Source organism: Rhinopithecus roxellana, chromosome 6 (assembly GCF_007565055.1).
Source record: "Rhinopithecus roxellana isolate Shanxi Qingling chromosome 6, ASM756505v1, whole genome shotgun sequence".
Classification (NCBI taxonomy): Eukaryota; Metazoa; Chordata; class Mammalia; order Primates; family Cercopithecidae; genus Rhinopithecus; species Rhinopithecus roxellana.
This window is the reverse complement of record NC_044554.1, coordinates 37,405,169-37,425,720: the sequence shown is the minus strand read 5'-3', so window position 1 is coordinate 37,425,720 and position 20,552 is coordinate 37,405,169. Positions and strand designations below refer to the sequence as shown.

Here is a 20,552-nt window from a genome sequence, read left to right as displayed (position 1 = left end):
AGCGGGTTCTGGAGTGGGGAGCCGACCTTGCCCTTCTTCGCTGGGGTTGAGGGTTCCGCTTACCCAAAGGCGTAGCCCGGGTTACAGCTGCAGTTCCCACTGGGCAGTACGGGGCCCTGCCCTGCCCCTGCAGGCCTGGCACTTGTCCTCAGCAAAGATGGCTCGGACGGCCTTAGGCGCCTAACGCAACCCTTCCTCTGGACTCCTCCTGTGCTGCTCTTAGCCACATAGACGGCGGCCTAGCCGTGGAGCGGAAAGTGTGACCCAGTGGACAGGGTGGCCTGGGTGGCACTCTGGCCACTGTTGTATGGCTGTGCTTTGGCGCTGCAGGGCGGGATGCTGTACCCCTGGGAGAGCCTGTTGCGGGAGCCCAAGGAGTGGGGTGGCCTCTGGAGCTTCTGCTCCAACTTCGACAACCGAAGCAGGGCATTAAGGAGCAGCGGTACCCCTGGCAGCTGCAGGAGGTGTGGACTCCGGCAGGGCCGGGAGGCACCGGGAAGCCCAGTGGTGGGACGGGGGAGACCCGCCCCCCTGCAGGCTCCTTCCCCTGGGTGCCCCGGAGCTGGGGACCCAAAGGAGTTTAAAGGTCAATGGACTTGGGGGCGCGGGATTGGGGGATGGCAGACCCGGGAAAATCCGCATGGCCGAGGCGGGGGAGGTGGGAGGGGGAGGAAGCGCTCTTGCTGAGCCCCCTCCCAAGGCAGTGGGTGAGCCCAGGCAGTGTCCCTTTTAATGTTTATTTTTAATTTTTAAAAGTTTTTTGAGACTGGGTTTGGCCCTGTTGCCCAGGCTGGAGCTGAGTGGCGCAATCCTGATTTCTGAGCTCAAGTGATTCTCAGGCTCTAGCCTTGCAAGTTAGCTGGGGCCACCAGGCCTGGCTAATTAAAAGAAAAAACACTTGGACAGGCTGGGTGGTTCACTCCTGTAACCCCAGCACTTTGGGAGGCGCAGGTGGGCAAATCACCTGAGGCCGGGAGATTGAGACCAGCCTGGCCAACATGGTGAAACACTGCCTCTACTAAAAATATAATAATTAGCTGATTGTGGTGGTGCATGCCTGTAATCCCAGCTACTTGCAAGGCTGAAGCAGGAGAATCGCTTGAACCCGGGAGGCGGAGGTTTCAATGAGCCTAGATCACACCACTGCACTCCAGCCTGGGTGACAGAGTGAGACTGTCTCAAAAAAAATAAAAAATAAAGAAAAACCACAAAAATAAAAAAAAAACTTTTTTCTTTTTTTTTTTTTTTTTTTTAAGATATAGGGTCTCACTGCGTTGCTCAGGCTGGTCTCGAATTCTTGGCCTCAAGCCATCCTCCCACGTTGACTTCCCAAAGCAGTAATTACAGGCGCGAGCCACCCAGACACCCATCTGGCCAGAGCGGCATGCACTGCACAAGAGCTGGGCCCGGGATTGGGAGGAGGGGACAGTTTAGGCTTCCTGAGGTCAGTTCTGCTGAGGCAGGAAAGTCCCTTGGTTTTCAAGGTTCAGATAGAGGACAGGATGTGACATGAGGCCAAGGATGCTACCCCTGTTCCCCTCCTGACTCGGATGCGGTCAGCAGAGAAATGGGACCAGGTGAGGTCTGGGCCGTGTTTGCCTGGTCTACATCCTCTTTTTCTGACTTTGCGGCATTTAGTACAGGAGGAAGAGAGGAGAGGGCTGGGTGCCAGTGTGTGCCCCACTCACAGTGTCCTAAGCAAAGCTCCCCCATCCCTCCAACCAGCCTTCCTCCTTGTGACAGGCAGTGGGTCATCTGTCTCGGGAGATATTGGGCCCCATCCACTCTTAGGAGGAACTCCTGGCCCCACTGGCCCAGGTGCATAAACTGTCCTGGCAGTTGACCTGTGGTCAACAAGTTATGTGTCTGTTCCACCAAGAGTCCCCTGCTGTGTGTCAGGACTTGGCTAGGCCTGAGGCACAGCTGTGCAGCACACTGGCCCCGGATCTTTTTGGGGACCTAGGAGCTGAGTCTGGCTCCTTTCTCCACAGTCGGTCCCCATCCTGGACATGCTGGTTCCCTCCAGCTTCAGCGACATAGGCCAGGAGTGGTGGCTGTGGCATTTTGTTGGCTGGGTTTTGTTTGAATGGGAGGTGATCCTGCTGGAGCAATGGACCCTGGACCTGCACACAAAAGTGGTGCTGAGGATTGGCAGTGTCCACTCCTATGTCATGGTCAGTGCAGCCAGGAACAGGCAGGGCGGGTGGGTGGGCACGTGCGGCTGCTGACCAGCATGGGACCCCCAGCAGCCACCCACAGCCTTTCTCCTGGGGTAGGACAGTAGGGGTCCTGTCCTGCCCTGGGGGACTGTGCGCTGTGTAGGGGTGGCCTGATCTACCCCATTGGGATGCCATTTTTCCCATCTGGCTGGCAGGCCTTGGAGCCCCATGCTGCAGGTTATGTGAGGGAGTGCCTGATGGCAGGGCATGCCCCAACCTGCCGCACCCTCCCCCTATCTTCTGTGTCTGCAGTGGGTGAATGGGGTCGACACACTAGAGCATGAGGGGCCAACATCAGCAGCCTGGTCCAGGTGGGGCCTCTGCCCTCCCACATCCACATCATTGTCACCAACATCATCCTCACCCCCTCCACCCTGCCACCAGGGACCATCTGCTACATAACCAACACCTCCGAGTGGGTACCATCCTGCCTCCACCACATGCACCAACCTTCCCATCCCACCCTGTGGTCTTCCTGCTTGGGACAGGGTGGCCTTTGCAGGGTAGAGGCCCTGGATTTGGGGAGGCCGGGGAGGCAAGTGAGCTGAGGTCAAGGGACCCAAGATGAGGGCCCAGCAAACCACAGTCCTCCTACCCTAGGTATCCCAAGAGTTACTTTGTCCAGAACACAGACTTTGCCTTCTTCAACTACGTGGGACTGCAGCGCTCTGTGCTTCTGTACACGACACCTACCACTTACATTGATGACATCACTGTCACCACCGGCGTGAAGCACAACAGTGGTGAGGGCTTCTGCTAGGATCCTCCCTCAGTGGGACCCAGGGTGGCTCTGTTTGTTCCCTGTTTGGAAAGCTCTCCCAGGAAAAAGGTGCTCCTAGCATCTCTAAACCCTCACAGGTTCCCATCCACCTAGGAAGCTAAAATCCAGGCTGTCTGACCGGGCATGGGCTCCCAAAATCACCCGTGTGGTTGACCTCACTTGGAGACGAGGGGTCTGGCCTAACGTCACACAGCTCAGGGTGGCAATCCTGTCCCTTCCCCACATTGCTGCTCTCACTCCAGCTCCCCTTGCTACACATCGTGCTCAAGGAACAGGCAGCTTCGGGGGTCCGGGCGTGGTGGCTCATGCCTGTCCTCTCAGCTCTTTGCAAGGAGGCCCTGGTAGGAGCATCACTTGAGACCAGGAGTTCAAGGCCAGCCTGGGCAACATAGCGAGACCATCACCACAAAAAATTTAAAAATTAACCAGGGATGGTGATGCATGCCGGTAGTCCCAGCTGCTGAGGCAGGAGAATCACTTGAGCCTGGGAGGTCAAGGATACAGTGAGCTATGACCGTGCCACTGCACTCCAGTCTGGGCAACAGATGGAGACCCTGTCCTTTTTTTTTTGCGACGGAGTCTCGCTCTGTTGACTAGCTGGAGGGCAGTGTTGCAATCTCGGCTCACTGCAACCTCTGCCTCCTGAGTTCAAAGGATTCTCCTGCCTCAGCCTCCTGAGTACCTGGGATTACAGGCACCTGTCACCATACCCGGTTAATTTTTGTATTTTTTTAGTAGAGATGGGGTTTCACCATGTTAGCCTGGCTAGACTTGAACTCCTGACCTGAGGAGATGCACCCACCTCAGCCTCCCAGAGTGTAAGGATTTTTAAAGGTTTTTTTTTTCTTTTTTTAAATACATCTTTTTCTGAGATGTGGCCTTGCACTGTCACCCAGGCTGGAGTGCAGTGGCAAGATTATTGACAGCTGTTGTGGGGTCACAGTTCCAAGTTTAAAAGAGTTTAGATGGTGTGGTGGTTAATGCCTGTCGTCCCAGCACTTTAGGAGGCCAAGGTGGACAAATCGCTTGAGCTCAAAAGTTCGAGACCCGCCTGGGCAACGTAGTGAGACCCTGTCTCAAAATAATAATAATAATAATAAATAAGAATTTAAACAAGAATCACACCGCAAAGGCGATGCAGCAGAGAGCAATTTATTGCAAAGTAAAATGTATTTTGGAAATTAAGTGCAGAATAGCCCGGGCGCAGTGGCGCATGCCTCTAATCTCAGCACTTTCAGAGGCCGAAGTGGGTGGATCACTTGAGCTTAGGAGTTCAAACCAGCCTGGCCAACATTAGCTTGGCATGGTGGCTTGTGCCTGTAATACCAGCTATTCGGGTGGTTGAGATGGGAGAATTGCTTGAACTTGTGAGGTGGAGGTTGCAGTGAGCTGTGATTGCAACACTGCACTCCAGCCTGGATGGCAGAGAGAGACCTCTTCTCAAAAAAAAATAGTGAAGTGTAAAATACACAGTTCACCCTGAGAGAGAGAATTCAGGGCAGGCTGTTGATAACAAAGAGATAGCGCTGATTATTACTGGGGAAACTCCCTTTCTGGCAGTCTTACATGATGAATTCCTAAGGAGCTGGGAAGAGGTGTAAGCACTTTCTGGGCTGTCCTCTGGGTGCACATGCACAGTAGCTGTACATGCTTGTTCACACATCACATGTCTCAGTGCCGTGATTGGTGCGTCTCAAGGACGTGTTCACTTCGTTGACTACCTACCCTGCATTAAGATGTAGCCCCAAACTCCTGGCTCAAGCAAGCCTTCCATTTCAGCCTCCCAAGTAGCTGGGGCTGCTGGGGCTGCTGGGGCTGCAGGCATGCACCTCCATACTTGGCTCATTTTTTGTATTTTTAGGGAAGAAGTGGTTTCCCTATGTTACCCAGGCTGGTCTTGAACTCCTGGGCTCAAGCGATCCTTCCACCTCAGCCTCCCCAAGTGTTGGGATTACAGGTGTGACCACTGTGCCTGGCCAAAAAAATCTTTTTTTAAATTAAAAAAAAAGCACCGGACATGGCGGCTAACGCCTGTAATTCCAGCACTTTGGGAGGCCGAGACGGGTGGATTACCTGAGGAGTAGGTGCGACTTCTACAACTGGTTTGGTGGAAATCAAATCCAAGTACAACTACAGCAAGGGGACCAGACCTTCTGCGATGGTGAGTCATAGCATCCCCAAAAGTTAAAAATACCAGATGCATGACAGTGCTCCCATGACTGGTTAATAGGGTGATAGTCACTAGTCCATCGAGGTGTCTTATTTAAGGGGAACATGTGGGCGATCTTAGTTTTATGACCCTGAGGTAAGAACCAGATACCAGGTATAGTTTCAGTACAGTCACCCGCAAGTATTCCGGGCCTAGAGTGAGGAGGGTAACATGCCCGAGCGGGATGATGATTTCTCGGAGGTTGGTAGATTAAGAGACCAAAATTTGGTAGGAGATATCCATGTTGGCGAGGGTGGTTTTGACTGAAATGTGCTATGTCCAATGAACAAATGAATGTACTATGTAATATTAAGAATTTTGAGTACTGGTCGATATCCATGTAGAACTAGTTCTATATGTAAGTGTAGTATTATGTATGATAGTTAAGAAATTGTGAACACTTGCTTATGTGCATGTGGAGCAAGCTTGTAATGTCATCTAATCTGTGAATGTACTGTGCACAATCAAGCATTGGCAGTACTATATATTATTCATGGGGACTAGCGGTAATGCACAAAGTACATAAAAGTATTAATGTATTAGTGCTGATGGTCAGTACTTACATAGAAATTAAAATGCCTGCTGAAAAGAATACAGAGAATAGTTTAATTAGAATCCCAGCTTTGGGTGTTGATGGTGAAGCGGGAATGCTTTTTCTCTGAGTTGCCCTGGGGAGGGACTCTCCATTTCTGGTTTACAAGACTGGCGTATTGGATTATACTACAAGGGCAGATTCATTTAAGTAGTTTATTCATGATTAGGGCAGTGAGTGGTATGAGAACAAGAATAATAGAGAAATATCTCATAGATGCTATCTGTCCCATGGTAATGAAAGGATGTTCTTGGCTGTCCTCCGATCCATGTGAGTGTGAGTAGGTCGGTGACTAAGATTCAGAGCAGATATTGCCTTAATGGGCGGAATATTATGCTTTGTTGTTTGGATGTGTGGAGTGCAGGAATAACTGCTAGAAGGAGAGTGGGTAATAGAAGGGCCAGTACACCTCCTAGTTTACTGGGGATGGATCGTAAGATTGCATATGCAAATAAAAAGTATCACTCTGGTTTAATGTGGGGCAGAGTATTTAGGGGATTGACTAAGGTGTAATTATCTGTGTCACTCAGGAGGTCAGGCGAGAGACGATACTAGAATTATTAAAAGGAGGAGGAGAAAAATTAAACCTAGAATAGCTTTGGTTGTATAGTAAGGGTGGACGGTGATTTTGTTGGAATGTGATGGAATTTCTGAAGGGTTATTAGACCCTGTTTCGTGTAGGAATAAAAGGTGGAGAATTGTTAGGGCTATGATGATGAAAGGTAAGATGAAGTGGAAGGTGAAGAATTGTGTAAGAGGGGCTTTGTCAACTGAAAATCCACCTCTGATTCATTGGACAAGGTCAGTTCCAGTATATGGGATGACTGATAGGTTTGTGATTACTGTAGCGCCTCAGAATGATATTTGGCCTCATGGAAGCACATAACCTATAAATGCTGGTGCTGTGGTTGTGAGTAGGAGGATAATGCCAGTATTTCTGGTTTCTAAATATATGAATGACACGTAATATAAGCTTCCACCAACTTTTATGTACTTTGTGCAACTGTAGGAAGAGGCAGATGAAGAATGTTGAAGAGCCATTAGTGTGAAAATAGCGGACTCTTCAGCCATAATCCACATCTTGGTTAATATGGGCAATAGAAGAGAAAGCAATTGAGGTATCGGGTGTGTAGTGTATGGCCAGAAATAATGCTGTGATGATCTGGAGGATTAAGGAGGTACCAAGAAGTGAGCCGAAGTTTCATCATATAGGGGTATTATTAGATGGTGTGGGGAGATCAATGAATGAGTGATTAATGATTTTTATTAGTGGGCTTGTTTTACATATAATGGTCATTAGTGTTGTTTTTTTTTTTTTTTTTTTTTTTTTTTTTTTTTTTTTTGAGACGGAGTCTCGCTCTGTCCCTCGGGCTGGAGTGCAGTGGCCCGATCTCAGCTCACTGCAAGCTCCGCCTCCCGGGTTTACGCCATTCTCCTGCCTCAGCCTCCCGAGTAGCTGGGACTACAGGCGCCCGCCACCTCGCCCGGCTAGTTTTTTTTTTTTGTATTTTTTAGTAGAGACGGGGTTTCACAGTGTTAGCCAGGATGGTCTCGATCTCCTGACCTCGTGATCCGCCCGTCTCGGCCTCCCAAAGTGCTGGGATTACAGGCTTGAGCCACCGCGCCCGGCCTCATTAGTGTTGTTATAGTTGAAGTACAATGATGGCTTTTCATATCAGTCATGGCTATAACCCATGTGGGAATAGTGACACAGGCTTTTTTCTTACTAAGTGTTCTTTTTTTTGAGACGGAGTCTAGCTCTGTCGCCCGGACTGGAGTGCAGTGGCCGGATCTCAGCTCACTGCAAGCTCCGCCTCCCAGGTTTACGCCATTCTCCTGCCTCAGCCTCCTGAGTAGCTGGGACTACAGGCGCCGCCACCTCGCCCGGCTAGTTTTTTGTATTTTTTTTTAGTAGAGACAGGGTTTCACCGTGTTAGCCAGGATGGTCTCGATCTCCTGACCTCATGATCCGCCCGTCTCGGCACTAAGTGTTCTTTTGTTGTGGGATTTGTGGTTTTTTCCTAAACTTTCTCCTATTTATGGGGGCTTAGGGTTAATTCTTAGTGCTGCTGTAGGTTGTGTTATTGTGTTGAATCATGGTGGGGCTTTTATGGGATTAATAGTCTTTTTGATTTATTTGGGGGGGATGATGGTTGTTTTTGGTTATACTGTGGCGATGGCTATCGAGGAATACCCTGAGTAATGAGGATCAAGTATTGAAGTTTTAGAAACTTTATTATTGGGGCTACTAATAGAGTTGGTATTACTTTGATGAATAGTGAGTATGATGGGGTAGTGATGATAGTTAATTTTATTAGTGTGGGAAGTTGAATAATCTTTGAGGGTGAGGGCCCAGGGCTGATTCATGAGGCTTCTGCGGGTGCGGGTGCTTTATATAATTATGGATGTTGATTGGTGTTAGTTGCTGATTGAACATTGTTTGTTAGTATTTATGTTGCAATTGAAATTACTCGGGGTTATAGATAATTAAGAGTAAAGTTTAAAAGGATGGAATAAAAAAAGAGAGGAAATAAAATGTAATTAGGCCTCTTTGAGTAGTTATGGTAATGGAGGCTGTGATTTGGGTCTGTGAAATTGTCTTTGGTATGGACTTTTCTAGTCAAATTAGGTCTAGCAGAAGTGATGGCAGGTTTTGGCTTGTAGATAGGTTTGAGTGAGGGGTTGTATGGTGAACTGTGATTGAGTAGAATCCTAATATATTGGAGAAGCTGAATGTTTGTAATGGATATTTTATCTTAAGATTTTTAGTTATAAAACTAAGTTCCATTGCCAGTAAGAGTCCTAGGATGGTTACCCCTTGGGCTGTGAGTTTTAGGGGAGGTGGTATTGTTGTTTGTGGGGGATGAAGTAGGGATAATGCTATTGGTGGTGAGAAAACTAGTGAAGATACTGCCGACTGTAAGGCATTTAATTGGGTTTATTAGGGAAGAGTTATTTTCATCAATGCTGATTAGGGTTGGGAAATGGGGTTGTCCTATTAGAGCAAGGAAAATAATTTGGATACTATAGACACTTGTTAGGGAGGTGGCAATAAGAGTAGTAGAGAGGGCTCAGGCATTGGTATATGATGTGTTTGTGGTTTCGATAATGAGATCTTTAGAGTAAAATCCTGTGAGGAAAGGCATACCTGTAAGTGCCAGGCTGCCAATAATAAGGGAGGAGGAAGTAAGGGGTAAAGTCTTAAATAGTCCTCCTATTTTTCAGATATCTTGTTCATCATTGAGGTTATGGATGATGGATCCTGAACATATAAATAATACAGGTTTAGAAAAGGCGTGGGTGCAGATGTGTAGGAATGCTAGGTGTGGTTGATTAATGCCAGTTGTAACTATTACAAGGCCTAGTTGACTTGAGGTGGGGAATGCTACGATTTTGTTGATACCATTTTGTGTTAGAGCACAAATTGCTGTAAATAAGGTGATAATAGCCCCTAAACACAGGGTAAGGGTTTGGATTAATATACTATTTTCTATTAAGGGGTAGAAGCGGATAAGCAGGAAAACTCCTGCTACAGCTATAGTGCTACAGTGGAGTAGGGCTGAGACTGGGGTTGGGCCTTCCATGGCCAAAGGAAGTCAGGGGTGGAGGCCAAATTGAGCTGATTTTCCTGCTGCTGCTAAGAGAAGGCCAATTAATGGAAGAGGATCGGGGGTAGGATTTAGGATAAATGCTTGTTGAGGTTCTCATATATTGGAGGATGAGAGGAATCATGCTATAACTAAAATGAAGCCAATATCGCCAATGCGGTTATGCAGAATCGTTTGGAGGGTTGCTGTATTAGCATCTGCTCAGCTCTGTCATCAGCCAATTAGTAAAAAAGACTAATTCCTACACCTTCTCATCCAATAAAAAGTTGAAAAAGATTGTTGGCAATAACTAGAATTAATATTTTGGTGAGGAAAATAAGTAAATATTTGAAAAATTGATGTTAGGATCTGATTTTATATATCATATTGAGAATTCTATAATAGATCAGGTGACAAATAGTGCTACTGAGATAAATATTATGAAGAAGTAGTCTAGTTTGAAGCTTAATGAGAGTTTAAGGGTTTGGATTGTTACTCGATGTCAGTTTGAGATGATGGCTTCTTGGTCTATATACACAAACATTGTGGGAATGAGGCTAATGGTGAAGGTGCATGAGATAGATATTTTCACGTAATATGGGTACAAGTTCTTGTGAGGGTTGATTAAGGTAGTAATAATTGGTAAGGTTAAGGAGATTAAGGTTATAGTAATGGAAAAATACATGATTATTACTTTTATTTGGAGTTGCACCAATATTTTTGGTTCCTAAGACCAGTGGATAGCTCTTATCCTCTAAAACTTGAGAACACCATGTTGTTAGGCATGGGGCCATGAGTTAGCAGTTCTTGCATAATTTCTCAGTAAATAAGAAGTTGCAGACTTCTATTAGTAGACCCACAATCTAATGTTTTGATTAAACTATCTTTACAGGGTATAAAACCTATAATAATCTTAAGGTTTAGGGATAATAGAATAGGTGCAAGGTGTGTAAGTATTAGTATATTTTCTCATGTAAAGGAAGGTTTAATACTGTTAATGTAATATGTAAGTGTTCCTTGTTGTGTTGTGATAAGCATGTGTAGGGAATAAAGGGCTGTGATTAATATATTAAGTCCTATAAACATAATGGTCATGTTTGATCAGGAGAATGAAGCCACCATTACGAAGAGTTCTCCTATTAGATTAATGTTAGGGGCTAAGGCAAGGTCAGTACGATTTGCTACAAGTCATCAAATTGTAGCAATTTGTGGGAGTTATGTGGGAGTTATGTGGGAGCGATTAGTGGGAGTAGTGTTTGAAGCCCTCGAGAGAGTAATATGATTTGGCTAGGGATTCACTTGTAGTTTGAATTTGCTAGGCAGAATAGTAAGGACAAAGTAAGTCCATTGGCAATTATGAGGGTAATTGCACCGGTAAAGCTTCAGGGAGTTTGAATGAGAATAGCCATAATAACAAGTGCTACATGGCTTATGGAGGAATATGCAATAAGTGATTTTAGATCAGTTTGTCGTAGACAAATAGAGCTTATCATAACTATACCTCATAAGGATAACATGAGGAAGGGGTAGGCTGTATATTCTTTGAGTGCTGAGGATAAGGGTAAGCGTATTATGCCATAGCTGCCTAGTTTTAGGAGGACCGCTACAAGTACTATTGTGCTGGCAATAGGAACTTCTACGTAGGCTTTAGGAAGTCATGGGTGAAGTCCATATAGGGATATTTTTACTATACAACCCATAATACATGCTAATCATGTAAGGTTATTGGATCAGGAAATTAATAGTTCTTGGGTATTAAATATTATCATGTTCAGTAAACTGAGGGCATTTTGAGTATAAATAAGTATAATAAGTAGGGGGAGAGATCCCACTAGTGTATAAAATAAGAAATATGAACTTGCATTGAGGCATTCTGGTTGGTTACCCCAGAGGATGATAATAATTAAGGTAGGGATAAGTGTAGCTTCAAAGAGAATATAAAATATAATTAGTTGTCTGTCTGTGAATGCCATAATTTAAAAAAATTGTAGGGAAATCAGTAAGGAAATATAGGGCTTTTTCCATGGGAGTAACTCATTGGAGAGGTGGTACTGGCTTGCTATAATTGTAAGAGGTAGTAGTCAGGCTGTTAAGATTAGAAGGGGTGATGTCAGCGATCAGAAGAGAAGGTTAATGAGAAGTTGAATAGATTGTCATTGAATTGATTAAAAAATAATAGGGCAATGAAGCTGATGATTAGGCTGTGACTAGTCTTATTGATTCAGATTGTAGAGTTTTTAGAGAGTCATGTTATTGGTAGCAGTCTAATTGTTGGAATAATAATTTTTAGCATTGAAGTCAATTTAGGTTATGTACATAGTCTAGGCCATACGTGTTGGAGATTGAAACTGGTAAGGCAAGGCCCACTGCGGCTTCACAGGCAGCAAATACTAGGAGGGTAATAGGTATTATGAATGCTAGGGTAAAATGGTTATTTAAGGTTATAAGGGTATTTGTGATGAATAATGATATTATTCCTTCTAGGTGTAATCTCATAATCTAATGAGTCGAAATCATTTATTTTGGCTTAAACTATCTACCAATTTAGTTCAATCTAATCCTTTTTGAGTTCATTCATAAGTTAACCCTAGGACTAAAATGATAACTAGTATAAGGGCTGTGTTGATTATTAGTGTCAGGTTGCTTGTTCGAAGGGCTCATGGCAAGAGTAGTAGTAGGGCAATTTCTAAGTCAAATAGGAGGAATGTGATAGCTACTAGAAAAAATTTTATAGTGAAGGGAATGCAAGTGGGTCAAATCTGCATTCGTAGGGGCTGGCTGGATTTTTCTATATAAATATTAAATTGTGGGAGCCAAAATGTAATAACTGTTAGTGATAGGGCTGATAGGGTGTTGATTACTAGGGCTAGCATTAGGTTAATTACTCTTTTTCAGATGTCAAAACTAATTGATTGGAAGTCATTGGTACTGTTTATTTTAAAAGAGTAAGATCCTCATCAGTAAATAGAAATATACAAGAATAGTCATACTACATCTACAGAGTGTCAATATCAGGCAGCGGCTTCAAAGCCAACGTGATGGCTAGATGTAATGTGGTATTTTAATTGGCAGAGGAGACACATAGTAAGGAATGTTGATCCAATAATGACGTGAAGTCCGTGAAAGCCTGTAGCTATAAAGAATGTTGAGCCATAAATTCCATCAGAAATAGCAAAGGGAGCCTCAAAGTATTCTGAGACTTGTAGGAGGGTGAAGTAAATATCTAAGGTAATTGTGGTAAGTAGTGCTAGAATTATTTGTTTTCGATTATTTTCTGTTAGGCTGTGATGGGCTCAAGTAATTGAAACTCCTGATGCAAGTAATACAGGTGTATTCAGAAGGGGTACTTCCAGAGGGTCGAGGGGAGAAATGCCTGTTGGGGGTCAGTGTCCTTCTAGTTCTGGAGTAGGGGCTAGACTAGAATGGTGGAATGCCCAGAAGAGCCCAGCAAAGAACAATGCTTCTGAGATAACAAATAGGACTATTCCATATCGGAGGCCTTTTTGAACAATTGTTGTATGGTGACCTTGAAATGTACTTTCTCAGATAATGTCACATCACCATTGATATATAGTCAGTGTATTGGTTAGTAGGCCTAAGGTTAAAAGAGTAATAGAGTTAAAGTGTAATCATATAGCTAGGCTGGATGTTATTAGGAGAGCTGAGAGAACTCTCAGCTGTTAACCTTGTTAAGGCCAAGGACTGGGTTTGACTAAATGATAGGTGTGTGTTTGGTAGGTCATTATGTGTTGTCATATAAATAAAGGCTTACTAATAGCATAAAGACATAAGCTTGGATAAGGGCCACAGCGAAGACAGAATTAGAATAATAAGGGTGATTGAAGCTGTGGGAAGGTTAATAGTTGATACTAGTGCAGTTCCTCCAATTAAGTGTATGTGTGACTGGCTGTAATGTTGACTGTTAAATGTACAGCTAGTGCCATTGGTTACATAAGTAGACTAATGGTTTCGATGATTACTAGTATAGGGGTAAGTGGTCTGGGTGTGCCTGGTGGTAGGAAGTGAGCTAAGGAGTTTTTAGTTTTAAAGTAGAAGGCTGTGATTACTGTGCCTGCTCATAAGGGGATTGCTATACCTAGGTTTATTGATAGTTGGGTAGTTGGTATAAATGAGTGGGGTAGAAGCCCAAGGAGATTAAGGCAATAAAGAGAATTAAGGATATTAGTATAAGCGATCAGGTTTGTCCTTTAACATTATGTGTGATTATTACTTGTTTTAGAACAAGTTGAACTAGTCATTGTTGAATAGAAATCAATTGGTTATTGATTAGATAGTTGGAAGTTGGAAGGAGTGTGGTGAGAAACAAGATGATTAGTGCTGCTGTGTGTAAACCTAGGGTTATCAGGGCAGTAAATGAGGTGAACAGATTTTCATTCATTTTAGTTCTCAAGCATTGTTACATTGTTGTGTTTTAATTATTTTTGGTGTAGGGGGTGTATTGCAAATGAATTTTGATAGTTTTATTTGAATAATGGAGAATAAAGTTATGATTGTTGATATAATAATAATAGGTCATGTGGAAGTACCTAGTTGAGGCATTCACTGTAGAGAAGTGTGATTTCTCTCAGCCTTTAACTGAAAAGGTTAACGCTGGGGTAGCTTTACAGTGAGATTATCATGTGGATATAGACCGAGTTTTAAAAGTTTTTAGTGGGACTAATTCTAGAACAACAGATAAAAAACTGTGGTTAGATCCACAAATTTCTGAGCATTGTCCGTAGTAGAGGCCTGGTCATATAGCGGTTAAGGCAAATTGGTTTAAGTGTCCAGGTACTGCATCTGCTTTGAACCCTAATGAGGGAATAGTTCATGAGTACAGGATATCTTCGGAGGAGATTAACATGCGGATGGGAATTTCTATTGAGAGGATTGTTTGGTTATTGAATTCGAGGAGTTGAAGTTCTTCTGGTTTTAAGTCGGCTGTTGGAAGTATATAAGAATTGAAGCTTAATTCTTCATAATCTGTATACTCGTAACTTCAATACCATTGATGTCCAATTGTTTTAACAGTGAGAGAAGGGTTATTGATTTCATCTGTTATATACAGGCTATGTAGGGATGGGAGGGCAATTAAGATTAAGATGATGGCAGGCAAGATAGTTCAGACAGTCTCTATTTCTTAGGCATCTATGGTGCTAGTATGAATCAATTTTGTTGTATTAGAGAAATAATGTATAGAACCAGGGAGCTAATTAGGAAAATAATTATAAGAGTGTGGTCATGGAAGGTAAGTAGTTCTTCTGTAATAGGGAATGAAGTGTCTTGAAAACCTAATTGAATTGGATGGGCCATTTAGATATATAGGGCTTAACCTATAACTTAACTTTGACAAAGTTATGAAGTAACTTTACTAATATCTTATTGAGAAAGTCATAGAAGTTGTGGGATTGGCTTGAAACAGTCTGTGGAGGTTCGATTCCTTCCTTTTTCGCTGAGGTCTTCATGTAGGTTGGTTCTTCAAATGCTTTATATTTTTGGGAAACCTGATAGGAGATGAAAGTAGGTTCCCAGTGAATTACCCATTTTATTATGATATAATATCCTTTTTTGTCTCATGTGTTTTGACTTAAACTATATATTATAAAATATGACAGCTTTTGACTTAATATAATTCTCCACCTCTCATTTGGTTAACATTTGCGTGGAATGTCTTTTTCCATCCTGCCACTTTCAGTCTATTTTCATCATTAGATCTGAGGTGAGTCTCTTGGAGATATGACATAGGTGGATTTTGTTTTCTAAATTAAAAAAAAAAAATCCCTTTGTGTAATATTTGCCTTTTGATTGGGAAGTTTAGTCCATGCATATTTTAATACTTTTCTGAAAGGAAATGACTTACAATTACCATTTTATGTAATTTTTTTTTGACTCTTGTACCTATTTTGTCCCTGTTCACTTTGTATTCCTTTGTGTCTTGTTGATATTTGTAGTGACATGCTTTGTTTTTTTTATTTTCTGTTGTGTAGCTGCATTTTCTTTATGGTTCCCATGTAAATTACATAAAATCTCTTAAAGTTACAACTGTATATTTTAAACTGGTAACAGCTTGCACTCAGTTGCATACAAAAATGCTTGCTCATTACATCTGCCCTTAACCTATAATGTCACTAAGTATATCATATATTAATGGGTGTTTTAATTTTCATGATGTCTTTCAAATTTTAAAGCACGATTGTTTTCTGCCTATCATAATACTACAAAGTTTTATTTTTGTGTATGTGCATATCTTTCCCAGAGAGTCATGTATTTTTATATGATTTGGTTTGTTTTCTATCATTTTAAATTTTGAATGGGAAAGACTTCTTTTTGCATTTCTTGTAGGACAGTTATATTGCTGATGTACTTTCTCAGCATTTAGTTATCTTGGAAAATCTTTATTTTAAAAAATTTTGTAGGATAGTTTTGCTAAATGTTTTTTTTTCCTTCAGCACTTGGAGTATGTAACTCAACTCTCTTCTTTTCTGCAGGGTTTTTGTTCAAAAATTCACTGATAATCTTGTAGGATCATGCATATAGGTGATTCATCTCTTTTGTCTTTCTGCATTCAAGATTCTTTTCTGTGACTTTCAAAACTTTGCTTATATTATACTGTCTTGTTATGCGTCTCTTTATCCGAGTTGGAGTTTGTTGAGCTTCACTTTTTAATATTTTTTTCTTACATTAGATAATTTCTCAGTCATTTTTTGTATGTCTTCTCTAAAACTTGTTTCTTTTTGTCATTTTGTTGATATTCTTGTTTTTCTAATTACACTTAGTTGTCTGTGTTCCCATATTAAACATTGAGCATAACTGAGATGGTTATGTTGATTTTTTTCAGATAATTTATACAGCTTAATTTCTTTAGGTTTGATTTCTGCATACTTGTTTCTTTGATTGGGCCATCTTAGCGTGATACTTTGTTTACATTCTAACATTTGGTTGAGAAATGTGCATTAAAAATAAAAAACCACCTATCACAGTCTGTATAAAGTGGCATTCTTTCCTGCAGTGTCTGACACCAATTTACCAGGATAGATATTGAGAATTTCTCAAACCTGTTCTTAAGATGTCTCTTCCTTAGATTTGTGTTCCCTTTATTGAGTTATGTGGATTTGCCCATGTTTCTGCTTAAGAGCCTGTAATTGGTTGGTATACCTGCTGTTTATCTGTGGTCCTACAGTCTCTCTGCTGCTTTAACAATCATTTACCTTTTGTCTCACAGACACTACCCTGTCATTCGAAGTATAGCACCATTTCTTTCAGCACTCTGTGTCACTGTAAACAGAAACCAGTCTTTGGAAAGACCCCACAAAGCCGGAAGTATGGACCCATGTGCCACTACTTTTTTTTTTTTCGCTTTTTAGAGAGAAGCCAGGAGCTGAGAGTTTACACTTAAAGGCATTATTCTGTATTGGGGAGGAGGTGGGTAAATGTAACAAATGTTCCATTGTCTTCTATGTGGCTCTTGGCATCATTCTCATCTATGGCACTGCAATCTCTTAACTGGTTTTTAGAGCTCTTACAAAGGCATTTTGGTCAATATGTTTTTGTTATGTTTGCATGTCTATTAAGGAATTTGGGCATGTGGTATTATGCCATCTTACTGTGCTTGGTATAATTTTATATTTTGTATTTGTAAAGTATATTCTCCTGAGTCTAATCAGTGGTACAATCCATTTTTATTCTTTTAGCTGTGTCCTCTCATTTTATTCCAGACCTTTTGCCTGAGCAAAGCATAAAACATGTATTCCCAAAAGTGATACTGAGAAGATATGAAAGCTGTGGCACTGAAAATTTAAACTTAAGAAAAGACTGGACAAGTGTGGGTGAGTGTAAGGGACAGAAAAAAAGTTATAATAGACTTAACCAATATTTATCAACTACCCTTGGCAAAATCTTTCAGTGCGATGAATGTAGCAAAGCTTTTAACTGGTGCTCAATCCTTACTTAAGAGAATTCATACAGGAGAGAAACCATATAAATGTGAGGAATGTGGCAAAGCCGTTAACTGGTTCTCAAACCTTACTCAAAATAAGATAATTCATACTGTAGGGAAACCCTACAAATGTGAAGAATGTGGCAAAGCCTTTAACCAGTGCTCACACCTTATTGGACATAAGAGAATTCATACTGGAGAGAAACCTTACACATGTGAAGAATGTGGCAAAGCCTTTAACCAGTGTTCACACCTTATTGGACATAAGAGAATTCATACTGGAGAGAAACCTTACACATGTGAAGAATGTGGCAAAGCCTTCACCCAGGGCTCACATCTCACTGGACACAAGGCAACTCATACTGAAGGAAACCCTACACATGTGAAGAATGCGGCAAAACTTTTAACTGGTTACTGGAGAGAAACCCTACAATTTTGAAGAATGTGCAAAAGCTTTTATGCATGGCTTAATCATTACTAAACATAAGAGAATTCATACTGGAGAAAAATGCTACAAATGTGAACAACGTGGGAAAACCTTTAATCTGAGCTCACCTCTTATTGGACACAAGATAATTCATACTGGAGAGCAGCGCTACAAATGTGAAAAATGTGGCAAAGCCTTTAACTGGTTCTCAAACCTTACTAAACATAAGAGAATTCATATTGGAGAGAAACTTAAGAAATGTGAAGAATGTGGTAAGTCTTTGACCAATGCTCAGTCTTTACTGAATATAAGATAATTCACATGATAGAGAACCCCTACAATTGTAGGGAATGTAGCAAAGGTTTTAATTTGTGCTCACCTTTTACTGTAAGTGAATTCATTCTGGAGAGAAACCCTACCATGGTAAAAAATGTGGCAAAACCATTAATGAATGCTGACATCACAATCTACAGCAATGATTTCATCCTAAATAAAAGTGGTATTAATGCAATGACTGTCAATGGATATTTCACAAAATATGACCCTTAACGTGCATGAGATTATTTTGGTGAAGGAAAGCATTGCAAATATAAAGAAAGGCACAATACCTTACTTATACCACAGATTTTATTGTACACTGGAAAATTTATACTGAAGGGAAACTCTTCAGGAGTTCCTCAAACTTTGTATTGGAGAGAAACCCTATGGATGTAATTAATGTGGAAAAACTTCTGTTTCATACATATACCTTAGAAAACACTGGAGAGTTTCTACTACAATATATTATACAGATTTAGGAAATGTGAAAAAGTAAATTAGAAATCAAGCCAAAGTAAAAGTCGTAGATTGACAGTAGAAAGCACCAAGGCAGTAACAGTTTGAGACATTACTCTAATTGGTGTTGAATATAGAGAATAATTTAAAATAGATTGCTTACTTGTATGTAAGTTTAAATGGAGAAGATTGATTTTCTCTTTTATGGACAGTTATGATTACATTCAAATTACACTTTTTGGAATTGAAATAATTATAGTTACTTTGAAAAGCAAATATTTATGTAAATTAAACTCACAAATTTCTTGATGTTATATCATCATTTCTTTTTTTTTTTTTTTTTATTATACTTTAAGTTCTAGGGTACATGTGCATAACGTGCAGGTTTGTTACATATGTATACTTATGCCATGTTGGTGTGCTGCACCCATCAACTCGTCAGCACCCATCAAGTCATCATTTATATCATGTATAACTCCCCAATGCAATCCCTCCCTCCTCCCCCCTCCCCCCTCCCCATGATAGACCCCAGTGTGTGATGTTCCCCTTCCCGAGTCCAAGTGGTCTCATTGTTCAGTTCCCACCTATGAGTGAGAACATGCGGTGTTTGGTTTTCTCTTCTTGTGATAGTTTGCTAAGAATGATGGTTTCCAGCTGCATCCATGTCCCTACAAAGGACGCAAACTCATCCTTTTTTATGGCTGCATAGTATTCCATGGTGTATATGTGCCACATTTTCTTAATCCATTCTGTCACAGATGGACATTTGGGTTGATTCCAAGTCTTTGCTATTGTGAATAGTGCCGCAATAAACATACGTGTACATGTGTCTTTGTAGTAGACTAATTTATAATCCTTTGGGTATATACCCAGTAGTGGGATGGCTGGGTCATATGGTACATCTAGTTCTAGATCCTTGAGGAATTGCCATACTGTTTTCCATAATGGTTGAACTAGTTTACAATCCCACCAACAGTGTAAAAGTGTTCCTATTTCTCCACATCCTCCCCAACACCTGTTGTTTCCTGACTTCTTAATGATTGCCATTCTAACTGGTGTGAGATGGTATCTCATTGTGGTTTTGATTTGCATTTCTCTGATGGCCAGTGATGATGAGCATTTTTTCATGTGTCTGTTGGCTGTATGGATATCTTCTTTTGAGAAATGTCTGTTCATATCCTTTCCCCACTTTTTGATGGGGTTGTTTGTTTTTTTCTCGTATATTTGTTTGAGTTCTTTGTAGATTCTGGATATTAGCCCTTTGTCAGATGAGTAGGTTGCAAAAATTTTCTCCCATTCTGTAGGTTGCCTGTTCACTCTGATGGTAGTTTCTTTTGCTGTGCAAAAGCTCTTTAGTTTAATTAGATCCCATTTGTCAATTTTTGCTTTTGCTGCCGTTGCTTTTGGTGTTTTAGACATGAAGTCCTTGCCCATGCCTATGTCCTGAATGGTACTACCTAGATTTTCTTCTAGGGTTTTTATGGTATTAGGTCTAACATTTAAGTCTCTAATCCATCTTGAATTAATCTTCGTATAAGGGGTAAGGAAAGGATCCAGTTTCAGCTTTCTACTTATGGCTAGCCAATTTTCCCAGCACCATTTATTAAATAGGGAATCATTTCCCCATTTCTTGTTTCTCTCAGGTTTGTCAAAGATCAGATGGCTGTAGATGTGCGGTATTATTTCTGAGGACTCTGTTCTGTTCCATTGGTCTATATCTCTGTTTTGGTACCAGTACCATGCTGTTTTGGTTACTGTAGCCTTGTAGTATAGTTTGAAGTCAGGTAGCGTGACGCCTCCAGCTTTGTCCTTTTGACTTAGGATTGTCTTGGCAATGCGGGCTCTTTTTTGGTTCCATATGAACTTTAAAGCAGTTTTTTCCAATTCTGTGAAGAAACTCATTGGTAGCTTGATGGGGATGGCATTGAATCTATAAATAACCTTGGGCAGTATGGCCATTTTCACGATATTGATTCTTCCTATCCATGAGCATGGTATGTTCTTCCATTTGTTTGTGTCCTCTTTGA

The 20,552-nt window shown here is 41.7% G+C and overlaps 2 pseudogenes; one reads left to right on the top strand and one right to left on the bottom strand.

The window, feature by feature from the left end:
* Positions 1-336: 336 nt before the first annotated feature.
* On the top strand, positions 337-2,979 carry LOC104666408 (annotated as a pseudogene).
* Positions 2,980-8,268: 5,289 nt separating this feature from the next.
* Positions 8,269-11,361, bottom strand: LOC115898159 (annotated as a pseudogene).
* Between the last annotated feature and the right edge of the window lie 9,191 nt (positions 11,362-20,552).